A 24812-nucleotide genomic window follows, 5' to 3' on the forward strand; every position below is an offset into this window, starting at 1 on the left:
CAAACTTAAGTCCACTATCAATTGTGACACCAAGAAGTTTTGCATGCTCAACGGGTTCTATTTTTGTGCCTTTGGAAGAGGAAATAGAGATAGGAGGATGGTTGTTAGTTGCTGAGTTATTATAGAAGACCATAAGCTTGGTTTTATTGGGGTTAAGTATAAGTTGATGGGCTGTTAAGTAGTTTTTAATATTGTGGAGGGCTGCCTAAGTTTTTTCTTGGAGTTCCTTGATAGAGGGGGCAGAGCAGATTAGGGAAGCATCGTCAGCGTATTGCATGAGTGAGGCTGGATTTGCTGTGGAGTTTAGGTCATTTGTAAAAATCGTGAATGGAAGTGGGTCAAGGATAGAACCTTGTGGGACTCCTACACATATACGGAGCTGTGGGGAGAGTTTATTCTTCCATAAAGTAGCTTGTTTCCTATTTGACAGGCCACTAAGAAAACAGCTTAGGGCTTCAGGGCTGCAGTGATAGAAAGCCAGTTTATTGAGAAGTATTTGATGAGCTACAGTGTCAAATGCTTTTGACATATCTAGGAAGGTAGCACAGACTAGTTGTTTTTTTGTTTTTGAGTTGATTTATGGTATTAGTAAAGCTGATTAGAGCTGTACTGGTGCTATGCCTAGGTCAAAAGCCATGTTGTGTATTAGATAATAGATTATTTGACAAGAAATGGTCTAAGATCTGTTTGTGTACACATTTTTCTAAGATTTTGGCAAGTGGAGACAGAATGGCTATCGGTCTGTAGTTGGCTATATCAGTAGAGGGACTGCCTTTATGTAAGGGAATGATGTGAAATATTTTCCAGAGGAGTAGTACATACTGTTCAGAGATAATGAGAATAGATATAGGGTAAGCGATGGAAGTAGCAGCTAGTTGTAGAAAGTCACCAGGTAGCTGGTCTGCAGCTAGTGTGCAAGGTTTTAATTTAGAAAGGAGATTTTTGACATAACTTGTTTGAATAGGTTTGAGATAAAGAAGGGTAGAACTGTTGTTGAAGATTTAAGGTATGGACAAGGGTGTATTAGGGGTTCTGTTTAGTAAAGAGGTTATTGAGTTAATAAAGTGGGAGTTAAATTGAGTGGCTATGCAATCATTTTGGTTGGTCAGAGTTGGGGCTGGGGTAGTTGGTTTTCCTGGGTTGCAAAGGAGGTTGATTGTTTACCAGAATGTTTTTTTTCTGGTATTTTAGCTGACTTGTTTGGAAAGAGGTTATTTTTGTCTTGTTTAATTAGTTTTTTAGTTTGATTTCAAAGTTGTTGGTAGGTAATGAGACTTTGTTTACTTCTATTATTCAGAGAGACCAAGCTCTGTCCCTTTGTTTTAGTAGAAGAATTGTGTCTTTTGACAGCCAGGGAAGCTGTTTGGATTCACTACAAATTTTTCTAATTGGAGCTAGCTCATTAAGTATCTGTAGGAAAGCAACATTGAAGTACTGTACTGCACAGTCCAGATGAAGAGTTTTTAGAGGTGCCCAATCATATTGTTGAAGTAAAGTATTAAATAAGGTAGGAGAGAAGTGATTTTTATTGCGAATGTAGCAAAATGTAATGTTACAGGAATTGTGGGAATGTTTTGTAATTAAGAAGGTAGGGAAGTGGTCAGGGAGACACCCAGCATCATAGCTAATACTGGATTTGTTTGTTAAAATCCAATCAAGAATGAATTGCCTCTTGGTGTGTTTGCCGATGCATGTGGGGTGGTTGATTCTTTGACAGAAATTGTAAAGGTTTATAAAGTTAGTAGGAGGGGGGTTAGAAGATCAGGTAGTCCAGTCAAGGTTAAAATCTCCAAGTATAATAGTTTCATGGCTACAATTGGTAGAGGCCCATTCAAGGATGTTTTCAGTACTTTAGAGGTTATTAGCAGGGGAAAGGTAAATCGCTATAAAGATGATGGACATATTTATTTAAGTCTAAATGTGTTGCTGAAACTTCTGAGTTAGGAATATCAGGTGGAGTAGAGTTAAGTTATGCCAAATTAAGATTGTCTTTAAACAGAATGGCAATCCCTCCACCACGTCTAACTACTTAATCAGTTCTGAGGATATTATAACCATTGGGAAGAAATTCTTCAGATTTAATGTGAGGCTTAAGCCATGTTTCAGTAATGACAGCTATATCAGGGGAGTAAAGGGCAATAGCAGCATGAAATTCATGTACTTTGTTTATCGATCGTGTGAGGTTGATGTTAATGAAGAGAAAGTCAGAGTTACTTTTTTAGGGGTAGATAGGAGTTAGTTGTGGAGTTAGGGCAGATGTCAGAAGGAGGATGGGGGGGAGTGGGTTAGAGAATGTGGCTAAAGGTTGGGCCTGGATTAGGATAGATGTTACATTGGAGTTTAATATGGGTAAGGGAATGGAGAGTAAGACATCTTAATTTGGAAAACAGACTGTGATATATATATAGTGTAGTAGCAGAGCTGTGGGTTTGAAAATATCTAAGAGAGAAGAGAAGAGTAGAGTAGGGGAGGTGTTGAAAAGGTATAGGAAGATGTGAACAGTGGGTTTATCATGATACAGGTCCTCAATTACTGGCAAGGTAGGAAAAGGGTTGTTAGTGGGAAGGTATGCCTGGAAGGACGTGGTATAAAAGGCTAGGAGTAACAGAGCTAGTAGGACAAAGAGAAAAATTATATATTTTATTAGAGGCATAGTAAAGGTAGATCATAGTAAGGGCATGGCTGGTAGTCTGATTATAGATAAAAATAAAGGAAATCTTATATAGAAGAATCAGAATGAGACTTAGCAAGGAGAAGAGGGGTAGGTAACTGGTGGGAGTTGAAAGTGAAAAGACAAAGAACTGTGCGATGATTGGGGTGGTGGGCGATAGTCAGATGTGGACTAGATGAGTTGTGGAAAGTGAGAATATAGTTATGGTGGGAGGTAAAAAAATGAGAGGAAAAAGAAAGAAAATGCTTAGGGTAGAGTACTGAAAGGTAAGTAGGAGTGGTAACAATGGGATTGGTGGGCAAGATGAGTGCAGGATTGATTTGCTTCTTGAGGGGGTGTGGTTATGGAGGATATGGCTTATGGAGATTTTAATCCTCCCCTCAAAAAAAAAAATATCAACTGTTTTACCGTCCTTGTCAGAAGGGGAAGGGATGGAGTTACCAAAATTCTTGGCAACAGATGCACTGACTACAGCTATAGCTGGTTCAGGTCTGGGATGACTGTATAGAAATTTTAAAGACTGAGGTACTCTGCACATTCTAACTGCTTTTTTAGGTGTGTCAGGCTGGCTATCACGGAAGCCACAAGCTGTGACAAACATCCTCCAATGACGGCAGCACTGAGGGGATGGGAGGAGATTCTGGGAATTCCAGTTGTAACATTTCATAGTATTTCCTGAAGGACTGATAAACCGTAGTGTTTTCCCACTGAAAACACAAGCAAATTCTAGAAACAGTCTCAAAGAAAAAGAAGCCTTGACAGTGAGATTCAGAAAACATGCTCACCTGTGAGTGAATCAGAAATCTGAGGAAAAAAACTTGCATCTGTCCCATCACATTCTTCTCCAGATTCCCTTTCTTCACTTTTTTCAGCAATAGAGCAAACTGGAGCAGGAGAAGATATATGTTTAATTTTCTGTGCCTTTTTGAAAGGAAGATTAGGGCAAACAGGATTTTTAATGGCAGCACCAGCCTCCCCAGGGATGGGCACAACATTCTGTTCAAGCAGGGGCACCTTCCCTGACCCTTCTCCCAGCACAAACAAAAGTGGGCCCCCCTTACTCACTAAGGGGAGCCCAACAGCTGCAGAGGACAAGACTAATCCCTGGTCCATAGTGGCTGTATGGGCAACACCAGAGGTATCCAGGGGAAAAAAGGGGAGTGGTCTGTGGAACCAGCTTTAGTTACAACAGAGTCACCTACCTCTGACTGAGGCAGATTACTAGCCTGCTTGATGGCAAAGGTTGTTTAGTTAACTTTTTCTTTTTGTGGCTGAAAGAAAGACCAACCGTGGGACCAGTAGTTTATTCCATGGTGAAGCAGCAGCACAAGTAGTATAAAGCCACTTTTCTCAATTAAAAACATAGTGAAAAGCATTCTATTATGCACTTTACCAGCTCAAAAGGTTTCTGCACAGGGAAAAATGATTTTGGAATGTTTAAAAAAGCTTTAAACTGACAAACACAAAAGTGCACTCCTATTTAAAAGTACAGCAATGTCATGTGGCAGTCAATAAAAACATATATTCCAAGCTTAAAATGTACTTTCCACATAGGAAGATAAATTAAAACATTAAACATAATAATGTGGAAGTTTTTTTACCCCCATGGGAACTTATCTGATCTTCAATGGAACAGCACACTCATACCATCAATCCTCTGAAGACCAGACAGGATTGCTCTCTTTAGCAGCAAGAAAGCTCTGAATGGTTTGGCACCCAAACTTGTCTTTTTAATCAGCTCAGCTGAAGCTGAGTAACAGTTTGGGTCAATAGAAAATGTCCTGAAGCTTTGTAAACTGTCTGGGTGTTATATCCTAAGGCTACTAGAGCAGTGATCAATACGAAGAACATTATCGGATATTGCTTACTTAGGAACATATGAAAGCACATGTATTTTATTCTGACATGTTTTTTGTGACATACGAACAATAAGACATTATGTTATATGCTCAGAGCTGCACTCATAGTATGATGTACATACTTGATTCATAACTTGTTCCTCTAGCCTCAAAGACCATTTTGCCATTTCAAGAACAAGTCACTAGTAAATTGATACTGATGGTAGAGTGAAGGATAGACATGCAGATTAATGACATCACACAAATTGCATGAGTTCTAGAATCAGAGCTGTAGCTGGCTCATCTCCCTCAACACTAAGTTAAGGAGCAAAAAAAACAACAATCTGGCACTACTCCCTTCTCTAAGGATTGTATATGCTTCTCATACGAGAGGAACAAAAAAAATACTCCTGAAAAAAAGCACTTCAATCCTAGGAATTCATTTCTGTAGTGACACTCAATAATACCAGTATGGAAATGAATACTGCATTATGACCAATCAACATTGCAGATCACTGCCCCTAACATCTCACATCCAGGGCATCTGCTCCTTTTGCTCCATCCTAGCTACACTTCTGCCTAGAACAAATACCATTTCTACAATGTTTCATGGGAGAGAATGAACTTTGGTAGAGAAATGAGATACTTTGCAGGGTATTCAGAAAAGAGCATAATGACATCACACAGTCGTAAAGTGTATTGTTAACTCAACTCAGGGCCAATTAGACACGCATTAAGTGCTGGCATTCCATCATTATGCTGAAGGCAGGGCTTCATAATGAGCCACTACAGCTGCAATAATAGCAGTAACCCTTTGCTGGAACCTTCACAGTACAAGTGGTTATGTATCTCAAGGAAAAGCAGCAGGCAGGGTTATGACCAATGGTATCTGCATTCACACATGCAACAAAGTGCTCCACATCTCCCATGTGGGGCACCACACCAAAGTGCCAACTCATTTTATCACACATGCGGAGGAAATGGGTGATTGCAAGCAGAGAAACCCAAAGGAGGATAACATGAAGGGAAGACAGGTAGGGAATAGGAGTAAACTTTTCTGGCGGGATAGAGGAGGAAAGTAGCATGAAGCAAGTATGGGGAGGAAAGAAAATATATAGAAAAAAGCAGGGATAGCTACACTTAAAATGCAGACACTGACAGTGGTGGTATTAACATAGGGGTAATAGTGCTGAGACACAAAATGACGGATAGTGGACATGTGGTGGTTGGAAGGATCAGACTACAAGCCAGAGATCTGCAAGAAGGGGGAACATGGGAATGGGAGAAACAGAGGGCTATGAAGTGTCTACCTGACCAGTCCAGAATGGAACCCACCTAGATGCCTGTTACCATGACAGCTAAAATTGTGATCAGGCACCGCTTCTGGTAGCCCAATGGATGGAGACTGCCTACCATGTGACTTAATTTTCCACAGAAGGAGACAATCCAGATTGCCAGTTTAGGCCTCCATTCATCACTCCATCTCAGTCCTCAAAAGCTACTGCACTTCCTGCCAAGTGACCTGGTAGGAACCCTCTGAACCATTCTTAGAGGAGGAGCCTTCAGTTACTCTCTTGAGAGGTGGCCGACAGGTAGAGTGACTGATGCTGAGCACACTGGACTCCACTGTACCACAGTGTGCAACATGGCAGACCCTGTAGGAGGAGAAAAATGGGGGGAGGGCAAAGCAACAAGGGTAGACTTCCAAGATGGCTGCACACTGCTAAACAGCTTAACTCCAGCTCTCCCAGTGTGAAAACAGAAACTGAAGAAAGCCACCCAGAGCTACAGTCAGACTGAGTAAAATTCAGTTACTGGCTAGTAAATACACTGCCTAGATGCCTGCAAAGAAGAAACTAAGAGAGCCTGAAAGAAAATCAGCTAGAAAAGGTGAAGAGAAACACTGACTTGGAAGAACCCTGCAGCTATCCAGCAAAAAGCACTTTAAGCTGCAGGTTTGGTACAATACATGGCTTCCAGTAAGATAAAAGAAAAAAAAAATAAGTCAAATGTGCTCAAAGCTGATTAAAATAAATGAAACACTGAAGGAGTGTATCACTTCAAATAACAAAAGGCTGGGAAAATGGATGATGCTTTAAACAGATATTCAGCTGATAAAACTGAAAAAATCAGAGACTGAAATGAAGAAAAGTCTGGCTGAGTTTGAGACTGTTCAAGAAGAGATGTTTCAAAAAATGGTAGAGTTAGAGGACAGATCACATAGGAACAATCTTGAGATTTTCTGCTGTAACAGAGAAATGAGAAGGAACAGACTGTATTCATTTTATGAAGGCACAAATCTGCAACTGGACTGATATTCTGCAGCAGGAACTGTTAATTGAAAGGGCATGTTGTGTGTATGCTCCAAATGTGGCCATGAAAAAAGCAGCCAAGATCTTTATTAGTAAAGATGCAAACCTACCAACAGAGAAAGTTGATCCTGGCAAAACTATGGCAAAATGGCAAAGTATTAAAAGTTGGAGACAGTAGAGTGTTTGTGGGAAATGATTATTCACTATACACCAGGTAGGAGAGAAACAAATGTATTCCAGTAATCAGGAAATGTTGAGATAGGTGTGAGATTCAAACTGCTGTACCAGCTATCTTCAGAATATTTTTTCCTGGAGGATCAAAGGCATTTTATGATGCAGAACAAGCTAAGGAAGTTTGTCCAACAAAAGATGAGCCATCAAGCAGAGGGGAACTCTGCTTCTCATTCTTCTGATAATAAAGGACATGAAGAGATGTTGCCAGTGAAGCCTTTTCCCCTGTTCCAAAGGAAAATGAGAAACAGAGAAAAGTACAGATTTAACCAGAAGAATTGGGAGCAACATGGAATTGAACTGGAATCTGGAGTTGGGAAATGGAGATGAATAGGAAGACCTAAAACTGCTATTCTGGAGAAATAATTAGCTTTCAGTAGGGAATATTATTTATAGATGGGGACTGAAATTTGATTTGCAACAATGAGTATGTATCTGTGGGGCCTAGAAGGGAAGATTTAACAGATGGTAGATTTCTGAAGAAATTTATGAAAATATTTGCTCTCAAAGACATGAATTTAGCAGTAGATACTTGGAGAGAATTTATATTTTATTCTCCAAATTACAATAAGAGGGCTGGATTTGACAGAAATTATATTTCGCAGGAACATGTCCATTTAATTAAGAACTTCGTTACACATCCAACAACTATTTCAGATCATACACTTCCCAACCTACCTGTTAAAAGAGAGGAATTTAAGGAATGGGTATTAAAAAATATCAAGGATCTATCAGGGAAGATAGAAAGTACTCCAGAAGTTGTAGCTACTGAGTAGGATGAAATGAAAGTGGAGTTTAAAAACAGGGTAAAAATAAAAGAAAAAGATCTGGTTAAGAAGTAATACAAATTATTTAGAGGGGCCAACAAAGGTTAAAGTATTACAACATAAGGGGAATCTCACAGAAGAAGAAGAGATGCAATTGCATTGAGCTAGAGAGAAAATAAGGGAGTACCTGTATATGCACGAGGTTAGAAAAATTGCTGTTTAATAACTCCAAAGCACTAAAACTTTTGGCACAAAGACTCAGGCAACAGAAAGTAGACAAGGTTGTTGCCAAACTTAGGGAGCCTAGATCTCGAAAAGTTATTACAGATTTTTAGAAATTTAAAAAAAAATTGTATAAAGCAGAGAAGTGAGGAAATCAAGAAAAATACAAATGGAAACATTTATAGAAGACTTAAATGTGTCATGGTTGGAGATAATGAGGCTCAACAACTAACAGTTAAGACAGGAGGAGATGAGATAAAAATGGTTATGTACTACCAATCTACATCAAAGTCTCCAGGAATAGATGGTATTCCACTGGAGGTTTGAAAGCTAGAAGTGAAGAAAGTGATAAATATCTGGAAGGTTTTGTTTAACAATATTTTAAAATGAAGGGAGGCACCAACATCCTGGAAGAAAGCTGTGGTGACTGCAATATCTGATCCAGCTTCATATATCCATATTCATATATCATATATCCAGCTTCATCCTCATTACTGCCAGTCTCACTAGGGGTCCCACAAGGTTCCATTCTTTGGCCACTACCACTTTCTATCTTTAATTTAATGAAGTATGAGTGATTTCTCATTGCTTCCACAATGTTTCTTCAGATACAATAAAATAACATCTCAAAATACATGCATTTAAGTCTCCATAAACCAATAAAAATACTAGGAGTAGCCACATGACATATAAAACAATCAGCTGACTCTTCAGTTATACTAATCACCTGACCTAAACATGACCTAAAAAACCTACCAGCTTGCAAAATGCCAAAGAGAACATTCATCATAAAAAGCAAATATAAAACATTCAGCCTATAACACAAAGCTGAAAAGCTGGTAAAATGAACATATTAAGTTCCAAATAAAATATACATGCATGTTTATATATAACAAACAGTTCTCATACTATCAAAGGCATAATCATATTAACAGCACTCAGACACCCCTGATGGAAATCATAAAAACTATCAAATAAACACATAGAAAGCTGCTCAATAACCCCTTCGAGATGTAAACATAAGGCCTGCATCACTGTGTCATTTCTGTTTAAATTCCTACAATCTTTCATATAAAAAACAACAAAGCTTGCAAAAAATACTTATATGCTCACCGCCATGGCTTCCACTTAACACAATTTAAGACTAATCAACAGATATGTCTGTTTCAAATGAATCTACATACACATGCCATTTCAAAATCAAGTTAAAAGTCAATGCATGTAAATCTGATTAACAACAGTCTTGTGTATATAAAGAACCACAAAATAAGTATAATACTTACATGGACACTCCCATGGCTTTACTAAGCACATCTTGTCATAAATCAACAAGTTTGTCTTTTGTAAATGAATCAGCATTCTAATGCCTTTTCAAAGACAGCTATTACAGTTTGTGGATACAGATCTGGAAGACATGGATCAGCTCACTGAGCATAGACTAATGGTTAAACCTTCCTGTTATCCAACATGTTCATTTCACATGAAAAAAGTTCTATTCTAATTTTTACTCACCAAAAGCTCCAGTTTTATGCATAGGTTCCTACAAACCATTTGCTGAATGAGTGTAAGCTTCCATAGGTACAAAACTACCTGAGTTGTAAACAGCATTCAAAAGGAGAGTCTCTTTGTGAATTTATTACAGGATAGCTAGTGTAACTAGTACTCTCTAGTGGTGAAAGACAAATATGAATCAATCTCACTGAGCTAACTGAAAAAATGTTCATATAATGCAAAACAAATACTTGTAGATAAACTAATGAGAAAAAAAGAAGATGCCTAAATTACAAAGCTGCATAAAAGTTCATATGTAAAGACATAATTAAAAATGCCTAAACCTAAACTTTAAATGTATACAACAAATACCTATGTGTCTGATATGCACCTAAACTATAGTAATATGAAATGCTAAAGAGCGAAAATGCTGGACCTCGAAGTGCTTCTTGTGGGATCGCAGTATAGTGAAGGTTGGAATATTTGCCCTTTCCTCACTGTAGTGCAATCTCAGAGTTGATATATATACATTTAGCGGGGGGGTATGGGGGGCACAGCCCCCATAATAATGAGTTTGAGGTCTGGCATTTTCACTCTTTAGACCATTTGATATTATGAACATTCGTTCATGTAATATAGACCCGAAAAAAAGTGTCACTGGTGGGCAAGGAAAGCATTTAACAGACTAATCTGGAATTTTATGAGATGGGCAATGGAATCATTTGCATTTTCTGATAAAATAATAAGGTTAATTAGAAGGATATATAAGGAATTGGAGGCAAAAAACAGAGTGGAAGGGTTTGTTTCTGTTAAGAGGTGTCTGAACAGAGGAACCAGGCAGGGGTTTCTTCTTTCCCTTTTGTTATTTCTGTTGTAATTAGAACACTTGGCAAAGAAAATAAGGGACTCAGAAACTCAAGGATATAATTTGTATGGTGTTCAACAAAAGCTGACTTTATGTGCAGATGGTATTTTGTACCTGATGGAAACCAGAAAAGGACATCTCAGTGTTGCGGAATATTCAGAGACAGTTTCAGGTTTTTACAGATATAAAATAAATGAAGATAAAACAAAGGCTATAGGTATAAACTATGTACCAACACATGAACTGGTCCAGCAATACCCATATATCTGTGGGAGAGAGAGTGTGAAAAAATTAAGTATTTAGGAGTATGGCTTAAAACACTTGCAGTTATGGTAGCTAAGGATATGTGGGAAGAGACTAAATAGAAAGTTCATTTAAAAACTGAAAAACTCAAAGGTCTTGCCTATGGATACGAATAGCAAGATACAATCAGTGAAAATGTTTTTAGTCCCTTTAGTTTTATACACAGATCAGGCATATTTTTATCAACAAGTAAAGAAGTTGTGGACAGTAATTAATAAAGAGTTGAATGGTTTTATTTGGGAGGGGAAGAGGGCAAGAGTCAAGTGAGATAAATTGATCTTACTAACAGAAAGTACAGTTACATAAAATCTTACCATAACAGTACATGTCCTTCTCTTCACTGTTGGAATATTCATTACTAATGGGATCTCTTGCTAAGGGTAGCCCTAAATCTGGCCAGTATCCCAAAGCCTAAGGTTCTTTAAGGATGTCACATCACATGTATGCTCCCTGCTCATGGCGTAGGCATAAAGGTAACATCTGGACATACATACCTCAAAACTGAAAGGGCCCAACAGTCCAAGGAAAAAAGGAGGAACATGTGCATCCAAAAGGAAAAAAATAAAGAAGAGAAAAAAGGGGGGGGGTGGAGCAAATATTGCAGCATTGAAGAGAAAGACATCTACTGTTATGGTAAGATTTTACACAACTGTACTATGTCCTTCTATATCATTGTTTCAGTATTCATTACTAAAAGGAGAGTACAAAAGCTCAAGAGGAAACTTGAGAGGAGGAAGGCCCAGCAGAGCTCTCAAGAAACCCTTGCAGGACAGAACTGGCAAATCCAGCTCTAGCCCTGGAAACCACATCTACTTTGTAATGCTTAGTAAAGGTATGGACAGAAGTCTAAGTAGCAGCTTCAAGGATGAAATTGGTATCCAATCCTTTAAAAAAAATAATGAGAAGAAGCCACATTCCTGGTAGAATGACCCTTAACACAGGCAGAACGATTTTTCCCATGAAAGGAGTAACAAAAGAAATGGCCACAGAAATCCACGAAGAAACACTTTGCTTAGAAACTGCCAAACCTAGAGATCTAGGATGAAAAGAGGCAAAACGTTGCTCAGACTTGTGATTGGTTTTAGTCTTATAAAAATAATATCTGAACTGTCTATGCAAATCCAAGGTGTGAAGAATTTTCTCAGTAGCAGACTGCGGAGAATGGAAAAAAGTGGGCAAATTAATAGACTGATTAAGAGACAATTCATTAACCACCTTGGGCATAAAAGGAGGATTATTATAACCACCTTGGGCATAAAAGAAGGATTATTATGAAGAGACACCCTAACCCTATGAAAAACTGAAAAAGGAAGAACAGCCATAAGGGCCTGAACCTCAGACACCCTTCTAGCTGAAGTAAGGGGCCAAAAGAAGAACAGTCATCCATGTACAATGCTGCAAGGAAGATGAAGCTGCAAGCTCAAAAGGGGCCCAAGTCAGTTTTAATTAAGGTCCCAGGAAGGAGGAACAGGCTTCCTGGGAGGCCTAATATGAAGGATGTCTTTAAGAAATTGTTTGACCTCAAACCTAGAAGCCAAAGGAGGAGTCAAAAGCAGACAAGCAGAAATGGCTGAAAGGTGAGATTATGCCAACCCAACATGGAGCAATTCATACAAATAAGCAACCAGAGGGACCTCCACAGTAAGTGGATCCTAGTTAAGAGCAAGTCACCATACAGAAAATCTCTTCCATTTGAACAAATAAGATTTTCTGGTAGTGATTTCATAACCTTCTGCAGAACCCAGAGCACATCCTCAGGAAAAAAGGTGTCTAATAGGTATTAAAATCCTGTCACCCACAGTGTCAGTTGAAGAGTGGACTAGTGAGAATGGATAAGAGACCCCCTTGTCATGTGTGAGTAGGTCCATACTGTGAGGTAACTTGTGGCGATTGCCTTTGGCAGGAAGAGGAGGAACCAATGCTGTCTAGGCAAAGGGGCAAAAGGGAGTCACCAACAAGATTTTGGGAGAGTACTGCTCTATCTTAAAAAGGACCTTTGGTATGAGAGGAAGGGGAGGGAAGGCACAGAGATACACCCCCTTCCAAGAAAAATAATGCACATCCACCTTCCATGCCAGAGGACTTGGGACTGTAGTGCAAGAGAGAGGAAGTTGTCTGTTCAAAGGGGAGACAGAAATATCTACCTCAGGAGTACCCCACTGGTGGACAATGACCAGAAAAATCTCTCTGTCAAGCATCCACTCATTAGTCTGTGTTGTGGATCGGCTCACAGAGCCTGTAACAAGGTTCTGTTCTGAAGGAATATAAACAGCCTGAAGAATGACCTGATACTGGACAGCCAGATTCCAAACCTAAAGAGTTAGCCTGCACAGGAGGTAAGTCCATGTCCCTCCTCGCTTGTTGATGCACCACATTACTGTAGAATTGTTTATAAAGATTTTGAGTGGCCCTGGAAGGAATGGAGTATGGAAGGCCCAAAGAGCAAGAAGAAGAGCTCTCATCTTCTTGGTGTTGATATGGTCCCCCCTCTGTCTAAGGGGCCAAAAGCCCTGAACCTTTATAGGGCCGAAAGAAGCCCCCCACCCTGTGTCTGAGGCATCCATAAAAAGTTCCTGAGAGGGGAATGGGGGCTGAAAAGGAAGTTCTGGGTTGAGAGACAGCTGATGAATCCACCACTGAAGCTTTAGCTTCAGACATGGAAGAAGAGGAAATAGAAAGTCTAAAGACTGACAATGTTGAAGCCATAATGACTTTAACAACCACTATAACTTTCTCATATGAAGTCTACCTAGAGGAAGCATAGTAATAGTGGAAGCCATGTAACCCAGAGCCCTTAGAAACTCCCTGGCCATAAGTAAGACATGAAGATAAAGGGAATGAAAAAAGGCAAGTAAAGTCAGAGCCTCGAGTGGTGGCAGGAATGCCAGCATAGGAATAGTCTGGAGCCTGCACTCCAGAAAACATGATCCTGAGGAGGATTCAGTAAGTACTTCTGGAAATTTATTGCAAACCCTAGGCTTTACAAGAGGCACATAGCATAGTGAAGGAACTGAAGCAGGATCTCCAGAGAGGAAGTGTGAATGAGCAGGTCCTCCAGGTAAGGAAAGATTTGTATTCTCCTCATTCTGCAAAAAGCAATCACAAGAGCAAGGTATTTGGTGAATACCCTTGGGGCAGTAAACAGGCCAATGGGCAAAGCAAGGAACTGAAAATGCAAGAACAAAACAGAGAAATGTAAAAATTTGTTGAAATGGAGATGAATAGGTATGTGAAGATAGGCATCCTTGAGATCCAGAGGAACTAGGAAAGCCTGAGGTAGAAGAGAAGGAAGCAGGGACAACATTTGAAAAGAAGGAACCTTCAGAAAAGTGTTGAGCTGACAAAGATCCAGAATGGGTCTACAGGTGTCTTCTTTCCTAGAAACAAAAAGCATTCTGGAATAAAACCCTTTCCCTCTGTGAGGAATATAGCAGAGATGAAGGAACGTTCAGACCGAAGATGGTTTTTGAAATGGTGGCAAAGAAGTTCTGGATGTACATGCTCCTTCTTTTCTACTTGGACTGTTGCTCCTCCTTGGGCATTTCATCACCTTTATGCCCTATGCCATGAGCAGGGACCATACGTGTGACTATGATGTCTTTAAAGAACATTAGGCTTTGGTATACTGGCTGGACGTAGGGCTACCCTTGGCAGGAGATCACTTTAATAATGAATACTGAAATAGTAATATGGAAGGACATCAAGGAGTTTTAGGATTACCTGATTTGAAGGGATATTTTAGGAGATGAACAGTTAAAGACCTTTACAATTCAAAGTAGAAAGGGATAATGAAGCGAGGGAGGGGGTGATTCAAGAAATAAGGAAGGAATGGGATATTAGATGCAGATCCTTAAGCAGCAGAAAGCATATTAAGAACTAAGCCAATACGGCAATGGAGAAAGGAGATTCTGCAGGTAGGGATGACTGTAATTAGTGGTACAGAGAAGAGACAAGAGGAAGCTGGAATTTACTGGTGGAAGCTGGCAAAAGTACCAAGGTACTGGGAACAAATAAATAGAGAAGGAAAGGCAATAGAATGGGAAGAGACCAAGATGACATTAGAACTGAAGGCTAGTGATTGCCTTCCCTACTGAGGACTGATATCAGAGTATTGACAAAGAGAAAGGAACTGGGAATCCTAAATGACAGGCCTGCATTGCTTGAGATAGTAATTGAAGCTAGAACCAAAGTTGCTATTAAAAAATGATAATTAGTAGGGAATATAAAATATTGCATGAGAACTACAGGAATCAATCAGAAGATGTCAAAAACATTGGGAAGAGAGATTAGACTTGCAATTCACAACAAAACAAAGGAAAGACGTATGTATTGCTCCCAAATATGCAAAAACAGTCTCAAATATTTTGGATTTTTGCCTGAAATGTTGGCATAGATACTTTTATCCCCCAAGCAGACTCCAAAGATTTTTTCCTCAGGTAGATGCCAAATGTTAGAGGTGTGATGGGAAGAAAGAGGTAACTGGGAATATATGTTTTTGAATTGTAATGAGCTGGAAGATTAACATTTCCCTACAGGGTACTCTATCAGAAATACTGGGTGAGCAAATGACTGTAACTAAGGAAATAATGTTTTTGAGATGGGATATAGGATCTGAATTTCCTAGACATAGTAAGGCCTTCTTAAGTTTAATTCTGATGGCTGCCAAAAACGCAGTTAATAGAAAACGGAAATCAAAATCTAAACCAACTATACTTGGAGCAGTGAATATTGTATCAGAGATAAGAGAACAGGAATTGGGATCTTTGGAAAGGGGTAATGGAAACTGTGGGAACAACATATGCAGAAAAATGTTTGAGGAGGAGGAAAGGGGTTTAAGATAAGGCAGTAACTGGATAATTTATGTAATGTAATGATTATAGGATATATAAAAAATATGTATGATGTATAATGTTTGTAAATGTGACCTTGTTAATGTGGTTTGAATTCTTTTATATAAATCTATGCCACAAGTGATAATTCAATAATGGTGATAAAGAAAGAAATACAACAGATTAGTATACATGTATGACACTTTATTAAAATAGTAAAATGCTGCGTAGAAAGCTTGTACTGTCACCTTATGCAGGCCATCCTGTTGACATCCCTCTCCTTTTTTAGTTATGCTCATAATCTCAAAAGCACAACGCAGCAATGTGCTGAGCTGATTGGGAATGTCACCTGCACTGAGGCTGAAGTTATAGTGACCCTACTGGCCAATAATTTTAGCTGTAACTTTACCCCTCTCTGCCCTTAGTCTGTCCCTCAAGATAAACCTGAAACTGGTCCAGCTATCACACAAGACCATGTCCTAAAAGTGATACCAAAAGCTACAAAAACTGCATCAATGGTTCTTGACAATATCACTGGATGCATTTTAAATAGCATGAAGCACAATTTAGCCACACCCCCAACAACAATGTTCAGTCCCAGCCTCCACACACTTTTTGTACCGAGCGAATGGAGAACAGCTAGTCATTCCCCTGCATAAGGGAGGAACCTCCACTGACCCTGGCAATTACAGACCCATAAGTCTGACCAGCCTCATATGCAAAGCCATGGAAAGACTTTTCATGGAAATCAATTGCTCAGGATATAGGGAACTGCCAAACACTGGACCCACCTCAGTTTGGATTCATCAAGGGCAGTTCATGCTTATTCAACCTAGTATATTTTTTTGAAAAGGTCACCAAAGCAATGGAAGAAGGCAAAATGGTACACACCACATACCTCAACCTGGCCAAAGCTTCTGTCACAATTTCTCACTCAGGCATAGTATAACAGTTAAATAAACTGGGAATAAACCCCTATGTCACCCACTGGCTTACCAACTGGCTCACACATAGGATGAAGATAATCAAAATAGGGGACGTTACCTCCACAAAGACACCAGTCACCAGTGGAGTCCAACAGGGTTCTGGGCTGGGACCTCTCCTATTTGGTATTTACTTTAATGAAGAAAAACTAATACCAAATGGTTCTGGCTGACTAAGTTTGCAGATGGCTCCAAGTTAGGAGCAGTCATTGAATCCCCAAATGATTTAGCCAACCTGCAGGAAGGTTTGTCTCAAATAAATAACTGGTGCCAAATCATGGACTGAAACTAAATGCCAACAAATGCATTATTGTATCCTTTAGGAAGTCATGCACCCCAGGGAACTACTACAGAGACAATATGCCCCTAAGAGTTAACCCAATTGTTTGGGACTTGGGAACTTATGTGGACAGTGACCTAACTTTTGATCAACATATGTCATTTATTGTAAGAAAGTCCTTCTGTATTGCACACCTTATAAATAAAGGGAATGTGTCTAGATCTACAGATGTCATTGTCCCCTTTAGTCAGCCCACATTAGGAAAATAATTGAATATAATGCTCCCTTTGCCATATATATCTGTCCAGATACATACAACTGAACACCCACAGATTTACCTTACTGAAAGGATACAAGGCCTAAACAACACATCCTACACGGGCAGACTCAAAACCATGGCAGTATTCTCTGTATTCTACAGACTGCCAAGAGGTGACCTGTGTCTGGCATACAAGGCATCCTCCAACCCATTACTGATGGATTTACTACACATCAGCAAGCCGAACAACATAAAAAATTGTTGGTCTAGGAATCTAAACCTTTTATGCAACATCAACAGAACAGTTTGGAGGGACAGGTATTTCTGTTAGAAGATACTACTGCTGCTGCTGTGGAACAGACTCCCCATTCACAAAAGCAAAGCTCATCCCTGTCCATAATCAACTGCAACTTGTATTTATGGATAGGAAACAGAAAATTTACCCCAGAGCTGTCTGCTGTACTACTAATGGACAGAGGCAGCTCCTAAATGCTTTATCCCATGTATGGGTCCCCTCAAATTATCTAAAGTATTATTCTAGTTATTCTTATTAGGGGTAATATATAATTATAGCCCATGAGGTAGGTAAGGCCAGTCTGTAACCAAATGAGAGATAATTTATTTCCAGCACAAAAAGAGAAAATGGCTAGGCTTAAAATGACCTGCAAGGGCAGCTAGTCTAGTACTTACCTGTGACTGGGAAGCCCTGTTGCATTCAGTGGCTGAAGAAGCCATGTCCACTCTGCAAGTCAGAAAGAGGAGAAATTTGTAGTCCAGTGTGCAGTCACACATGTCATTGTGTATCAAGGTAGCACACTATGAAGAAACATCAGTATGGCTAGGCATTGATACGGACCCTGCAGTAACCATGCAAATGCACAAAGTGCTAATGACCTCCCAGCTCAGGAAATGGGAGGGAGGAGCACCGTAGTAGTGACTGTGGCTAACATATCACATTATACCAACAATTTAAAGACAATCACATTAAATCATCTCATTAGACCGAATTGCTGCACTACAGCTTGTTTTACCATGATAAAAAAACATCGTTGAAATATTGCATAAGACTGCATTATGGCAAGCAACTTAGGAATAAATATATAATGGATAACTGGGTGCACTGCCAAATAGGTAAACTGCCAGCAGAGAGGACCACAAGACTGCGGTGAACACACAAGGATACAGTGAGGCAACAGGGATAGGTACTGAGCAGAGGTATGTGTGAGGTAATGCAGCACAGGGCTGACATGGAACTTATATGCATGTGAGTTTGGGAAGGGTCTCAACCTGTCAGGGAACAGGACAGGCTGCACTCTTTCTGGGGGGTGTGCCACTTTTCAGGAAGTAGGGAACAGGGCAGAACAGGTGGCATTCCTGCTGTGAGGTTGTTCAACCTGACATAAAAAAGGAACATGTGTAAGGTTCCCAACATAAGGCCAATTGCACATGGACTGTAAGGCATGCTTTGGGAATATGAGGTCTCCATTACTTTGGACACATATTATACTGTCAACACAATTCTGCCAAACAGCAAGCATCAATAACATGCCTACTGCTGACGGATAATGCCAAAGGGTTGGAATGGTGACACTATAGTAGCACATAGGGCTGTGGTCACCAAACTTAGAAAAGGCAGTCATGCACAGACACACACATGCACGCGCGCACACACAGATCCACATGTGTAACCTATCCAAGTACACATCTTGTCAATGGATCAAAAGAGTGGCAATGGCTTGCACCCTAAATAGAGGGGATACTGCTGGTCCTGTGCACAAATGGTATGGGTATCCTTGAGAAAGGTAAAGCAGGCAAGGCTTTCTGTAACAGGATGCAACAAGGACTGATACAGAACATCAATACCGTGGGCTGCCATAATATGACTAATAGCACAGGTGTGACACAGGATCAATGAAATAATACTGCATGCCAAAACCAAGGCACAGAGACAGATTTCCCACAGTGGGTGGCCCACCAACACATCAGCATCTCATAGATGTGGAGGAGCTCCTAATATCAATCTCTGGGGAACCTGATGATGGCTTAGATGTATGAGCTGGGCCGGTGTTGGCTGTCCTGATGTTTATAAGGGATGTGCAAGTTTTATATTCACATGTGCCCTTACTGTAGGACAGTGACTCACAACTGTGAATGGTTTATGATACAGCATTGCCACAAGCATGTTTACTCATAAGGTCCACTGGTAGAGGCCCCAGCACAACAGATTGGAACATTTATTTTGCTTTTGTTCACTAGATTTGTTTAACAAAGTTTAGTTAAGTGGAGGCCCAGGGAGAAAAGCTTCAATGTATTACAAATGTTTTTAAATAGACATTCAGTAATTGCAGAAACAGGCATTAAGTAATATACACTAACTAATTACATTGCTATTCAATTGAGAGTTGCCTTTACTTCATTTGAATGTAAAGTATAAGAGATGCTTATGCATTTTGTAGAAACTGAACATTAAGCATTTGAAGAGGTGTGTTAGTGGGGTTGTCATACAGATCTTATTAGTGCCTGGAAATTCAAGGAAACAGAAGTGAAGGAAGGAACTTAGTGGGGCAGAAAATATTAACATTGTAGTTAATAGGTGGGGTATTAAGCAGATTCAGGGATAATTCTATATGGCTATCATAAGGTTTATATTAGAAGTATAGAGGTGGAGTGAGCAGTGTCACAAACTATGCATATAAAATAAATAAAATTAAATAAAAATATGGCTCTGAGATGCTGGCAGTACTGTTCACTTATTGGTGAAGACTGGTTGTGGATTCTGAGTGAAGAGAAATGGTTTGATGACATGGCAAACTGAAGATAAGAGTGGCATTTATCCTGGAGATGTGCAGGGATAGAGGCCATTGATATGATATGTGAAGGTTTAGTCATGCTTTAAATGAGTTTGCATACTGAGTGGGTTTCAGTGGTAGTGGAATATGGTTCAATAGTTCAGCTACACTATGTGAATGCAGAGAGTCACCTGCAATATTAAATGCTTTGGTAATAATGATTAGTGTTTTTTCCCTCCAGAGTGTAAAATTCTATGTATCAATGTATCAAAGTTATTAAGGGCTGAGCAATTTTCTGGCTTGTAGAGGTCTGTGTTTTGTAGCTTACTGAGAAATAGCTAAGTGATTTAATTCACTAAGTGCTAAGTAGTAGTCTGTTCTGTTGCCATAGTTTACTGCAAACTCAGCTATTTTATTACAACTCTACTCAAGTCTGGAAAATTGTGAGACTCGGAGGTTAGTGAAGGTTGGAGCAGCATAGAGGAGAGATGGCAGTAAAAAAGTAGATGTTATATGTTTTCTGACTATATCAGTGAGGTAGGTTTTTAATCAGTTTAATTTGTCCAAATGTTGTTGGTTTCTACTACTTTGATAGGAATGGACCCCATTCCTAATTCAGGGTATAATTAAAGTTCATGAGATTAGAATTGTTTCAATCATTGATGTTAGCCAAAAATGCTCTTTGCAGCACCTACAATGTGCCCAGAATTGACTTCTTCTGTAATTCATATGGAGTTGCACATTATCGGTAACATACCTAAATACGACTGTAGATTCTTTATTAGACTCACTGCTCGTACTACTTTTAGAACTGTCTGGGTATCCTCCTTTCACACTACTCACATTTGTGCCTAAAATACTGATATGTTATGACTTTGTGTCTCTCTATACATCAGATACTGTAATCACTAGGTATAGTGATTTCAATGATTGATGCTACTTTTGTCTTTTTTCATGGACTACTATGTCTGTTTTAATCTGTATAATGTACCTGGTTTTTGATGTTTTTTTTATCCATGTGTGATACATGGTGGTTGAATTTCAACTAGTCATCTATGATGACAACCAGTAATTGAGGTTTACTTGTTCTATCATGGTGTTGTTAGCAGAGATAATAGTAGATAGTGTTGATTTGGTAAAGATGTATTTTGGGATAAAGACCAGCAATTTTTTTTCTTTTAGGGTTTAAAAGTGGTTGTGAATTATTTAGCCGTGATTCAATCGATAAAGAAGGATTTTTGTGGAAGTTCTTAGAGTTGAGTGAGAGATTTGGCAGAGCATATTAGGGTCAAGTCATCAGTTTATTGAACTAAGGTAGCATTTTTGTGGCCGTTTAAGGGTCATTGATGAATATGTTGAAAAATATGGGGCCTGGTATTGATCCTGCATGCCTCACAACAGCAGGTTACTCATGCTTCTGGATGAAAATTATGGCCCAATTGCAATGGCTTAATACAATGACACAATAGCATTGACAGCAGTCTTAACAGTAGAAAGCACACTCATCGCTTGCAAATGAGATGATGGCAAAGGGGCAAGGGGATGTTGGGTATTCCACCTATGCCAACCCCACCCAAATTACTCAGGTGTCATTAGTACAGATTTTATCAGAGGGTCTGCCTCCAAGGTGCATCCACTCCACATGGGGGAAGAGGCATGTAGATAGTTATTTGCTACCATGCCTCCTGGACATTCTCTGACTTGGGTGTCACCTTTCACATCAGTCAGATGATAGGCAGGTCATTGATTCTGGCACAGATAGCCACTAATAAGGATAGTTAGTGTGTCATGTGGTCTGAATGAGGAAAAGCAACCACTTCTGGGACTAACAAACATCCTGTAATGCATGAAGAGTAACATGGCATATAGGGACATTGGAGCAAACATGCCTGTTGACAGCAGTGGTGGCCCATTTGGAAGCCACTGTTACAGCCATGAGGATTGCAGATAACTGCCCACAGTAGATATACCAAGGGATGGATCCACATTGTATGGCCATCACCAGACAGGCAGATTGCATACACCATTCCACAGAGAGCATTACTGTCCACACAGTCCTCTGCCCTTTGGCACTGACACTCCCCCTGAGTAGACAATGCTCTTCCAGTTTCACTGTGGGAGCACTCCACAAGGCAAGCCACCCAGAATCCCATAGTTCAATGGATTCCCACTCCTCTGTAACCCTTCTGAGTGCAATACTTACTGTGGCCATTAATATGGTCAAGCATGCAGACATTCTACTGCCACACTACTTGAGGCTGACAAAGGAGTCAGGAAGCAGTAGCATTGACAGCAGTGTTAACAGAAGAAAGCACACTCATAACCTGCAAATAAGATGATGGTACATACTTCTGACATGTTACACCATGTTTTGAACAGAATCCCTCCAGTTCTGATACTGAAGGGCTACACTGTACACTTGGCCAGCATTAATCTCATAAGAACTCCACTCCATCACTTAAGGATGTGATCTCAGACTCTCTCTGACCTCCCTGCCATGTGCATGGCTACCACCTCCACCAATCATAAACTTTCCACTCATGTTAGCATTGCTTTTCCCTGTCACTGAGTCCCAGTCCACCTGTGCAAATGATGATGACTGAGCCCTTCCCACCCCACTGGTCTGTTTAGATATGGTAATGTGATATACATGTCCAGTCAATGCACTGTACTGTATAGCATGAGGGTATTCTTTTATGCATCCATGTTATTCTGTGTTGTCTTTGATAAATCCCATAGTTGCAGACAAGATGCCAAGGATTTGGCAGTGTCACAATGTATTTTGCCAGCCTCTGCCTCACATGGGGTACCACTACAGTCAGTTCCTCCGAGGTCAGTCTACTCTTTTACTGTCACAGATATGTCTGTCAGTATTACAGTGTCCCCGTGATGTAATAACCCATGTAGCACCATGTTATGTAGCATAACACAGCACAGATCACAGATATGTTCCTACAGGTCTCAGGAGTATTCTGCAATATACCACCAGATGTAGTCAAGCAATGGAAGTGAGTATTCATGACAGTGCAGTGTTATATACCATCTCTGCTACGGCCTAGGGGGATTGTGACAGGGGCTCATACAGGCGGTATCCTGAAACACATGACAGTTGAAATTATTATGAGTAGTCTGCAGTACTGACTGCATTTACATCAAGAACAACATGGGCGGTACTGTATGCCTCTACAAACTACATAAGCCTATGGAAAGTGTTCCATCACAACATGCTGGCATAGGTTGCAAGTGTACCAGATTTGAAAACCATGGGATCTGCTTGGATGTTGCATAGATGCATTGTTTAAAATACCTTCTGCATTGCACACCACCTGACAGTTCCAGTGGAGGAAACTCTTTTGATTAATATGATAGATGCCGTGTGTGTGTGTGTGTGTGTGTGTGTGTGTGTGTGTGTGTGTGTGTGTGCGTGTGTGCGCGCGTGTGTGTGTGTGTGTGTGTGTGTGTGTGTGTGTGTGTGTGTGTGTGTGTGTGTGTGTGTGCGTGTGTGTAAACAATGCTACCCCCCTGCCCCACAGAACCTAGGATAAATGATTTATGTCATTATGTCATAGAATGCCTGCACATAGGTGGTTATTTCCTTTGCTGTACATGGAAACCTAGTATGCTCTCCACATTATGCATTATCACATCCAGGAAATGGAATTTAAGAGGCCAACTGCAAAACTCCTAGTGTGTCCCTTTTTGGATGCAAATAGGTGCCTACGGCAAGGATAGTTAATGTCACACAAAACTTTGTGTCCACTGGAATAGACAGTCCACACATCACCCTTGATACATGAGGATAGTATGGTATTGCTGTCCGTAACAATATCCAGAATATGGAAGTGATGGTTTGCTAGTTACTTGCAGACCCATCTGCAACACAGACAGCACCAATGTGCATCATCACAAGCACTGGTTATATACTAAAAGTACTGCTGTCCTAATACTGATGCTACCCCTAACATCATCATAAAAGTACTGCTCTGCTAACACTGATGCTACCCATAGCATCAATGTAAAAGTACTACACTTCTAATACTGATGCAAAGCACTAATATTGATGATACTCATAGCATCAATGTAAAAATACTGCACTGCTAATACTGATGCTACTCCTAGCATCAATGTAAAAATACTGCTCTGCTAATACTGCTGTCACTCCTAGCATCAATCTAAAAATGCTGCCTTATTAATATTAATGCTATACCTAGCAACAATGTGAGTGAAGTTACTGCACACCAGAAAATCCTGGTGCTCAGAATAGATGATCATCGTAGTCCATCACATTAGCAAAAAAGATGGATAAAGTGCTAACAGTCACTAGGAAAACGAAAAATAAAGCACTTCAAGGAGAATAGTAACCACGGCTTTAAAAGTGGATAAGTAGTTTATTTTAATGCACCAACACTACAAACACTGCGTTTTCGTCCTGTACAACCAGAGCTTCTTCAGAAAATGCAAATAAACCATCAAATGTTCCTTATATACTAATAAAACATCATAAATTAATTAATAAGTAAATTAAGTTTTTAACTTTCACCCCCAAATCAAACTACATTAAAATCCGTATTATTTTCGAATATAATCAAATACATTCTCTACATTATTAAAATTATTGGATAAATAGTGTAACAATGTAATTCAAACTTCTTCTACATAAAATTAATACAAAATTTAATACAAAAATTAAATAAATACAAAATTTGTTAAGTATTTGTGTATATACCCCCTACTGTATGATTTTATCACAGCACCATCTGTTGGTTAAAACAGCCAAAATAGTTCTAAAAAAATCCTTTTTCCATTCAATCATACATCCAAAAACATGATTTTATTAAATTCATAATCAAATGGACACACGAAGTATGTACCTTGTCCTTTAGAACTAAATATGAAATATGCAATACGTATACATATAAACTAAAACGCATTTTACAATTTGGCTGACCTAAGCTTCAGGACAGGAGCCAGG

This window comes from Protopterus annectens, chromosome 4.part1 (assembly GCF_019279795.1).
Source record: "Protopterus annectens isolate FY-2018-M chromosome 4.part1, PAN1.0, whole genome shotgun sequence".
Classification (NCBI taxonomy): domain Eukaryota; kingdom Metazoa; phylum Chordata; order Ceratodontiformes; family Protopteridae; genus Protopterus; species Protopterus annectens.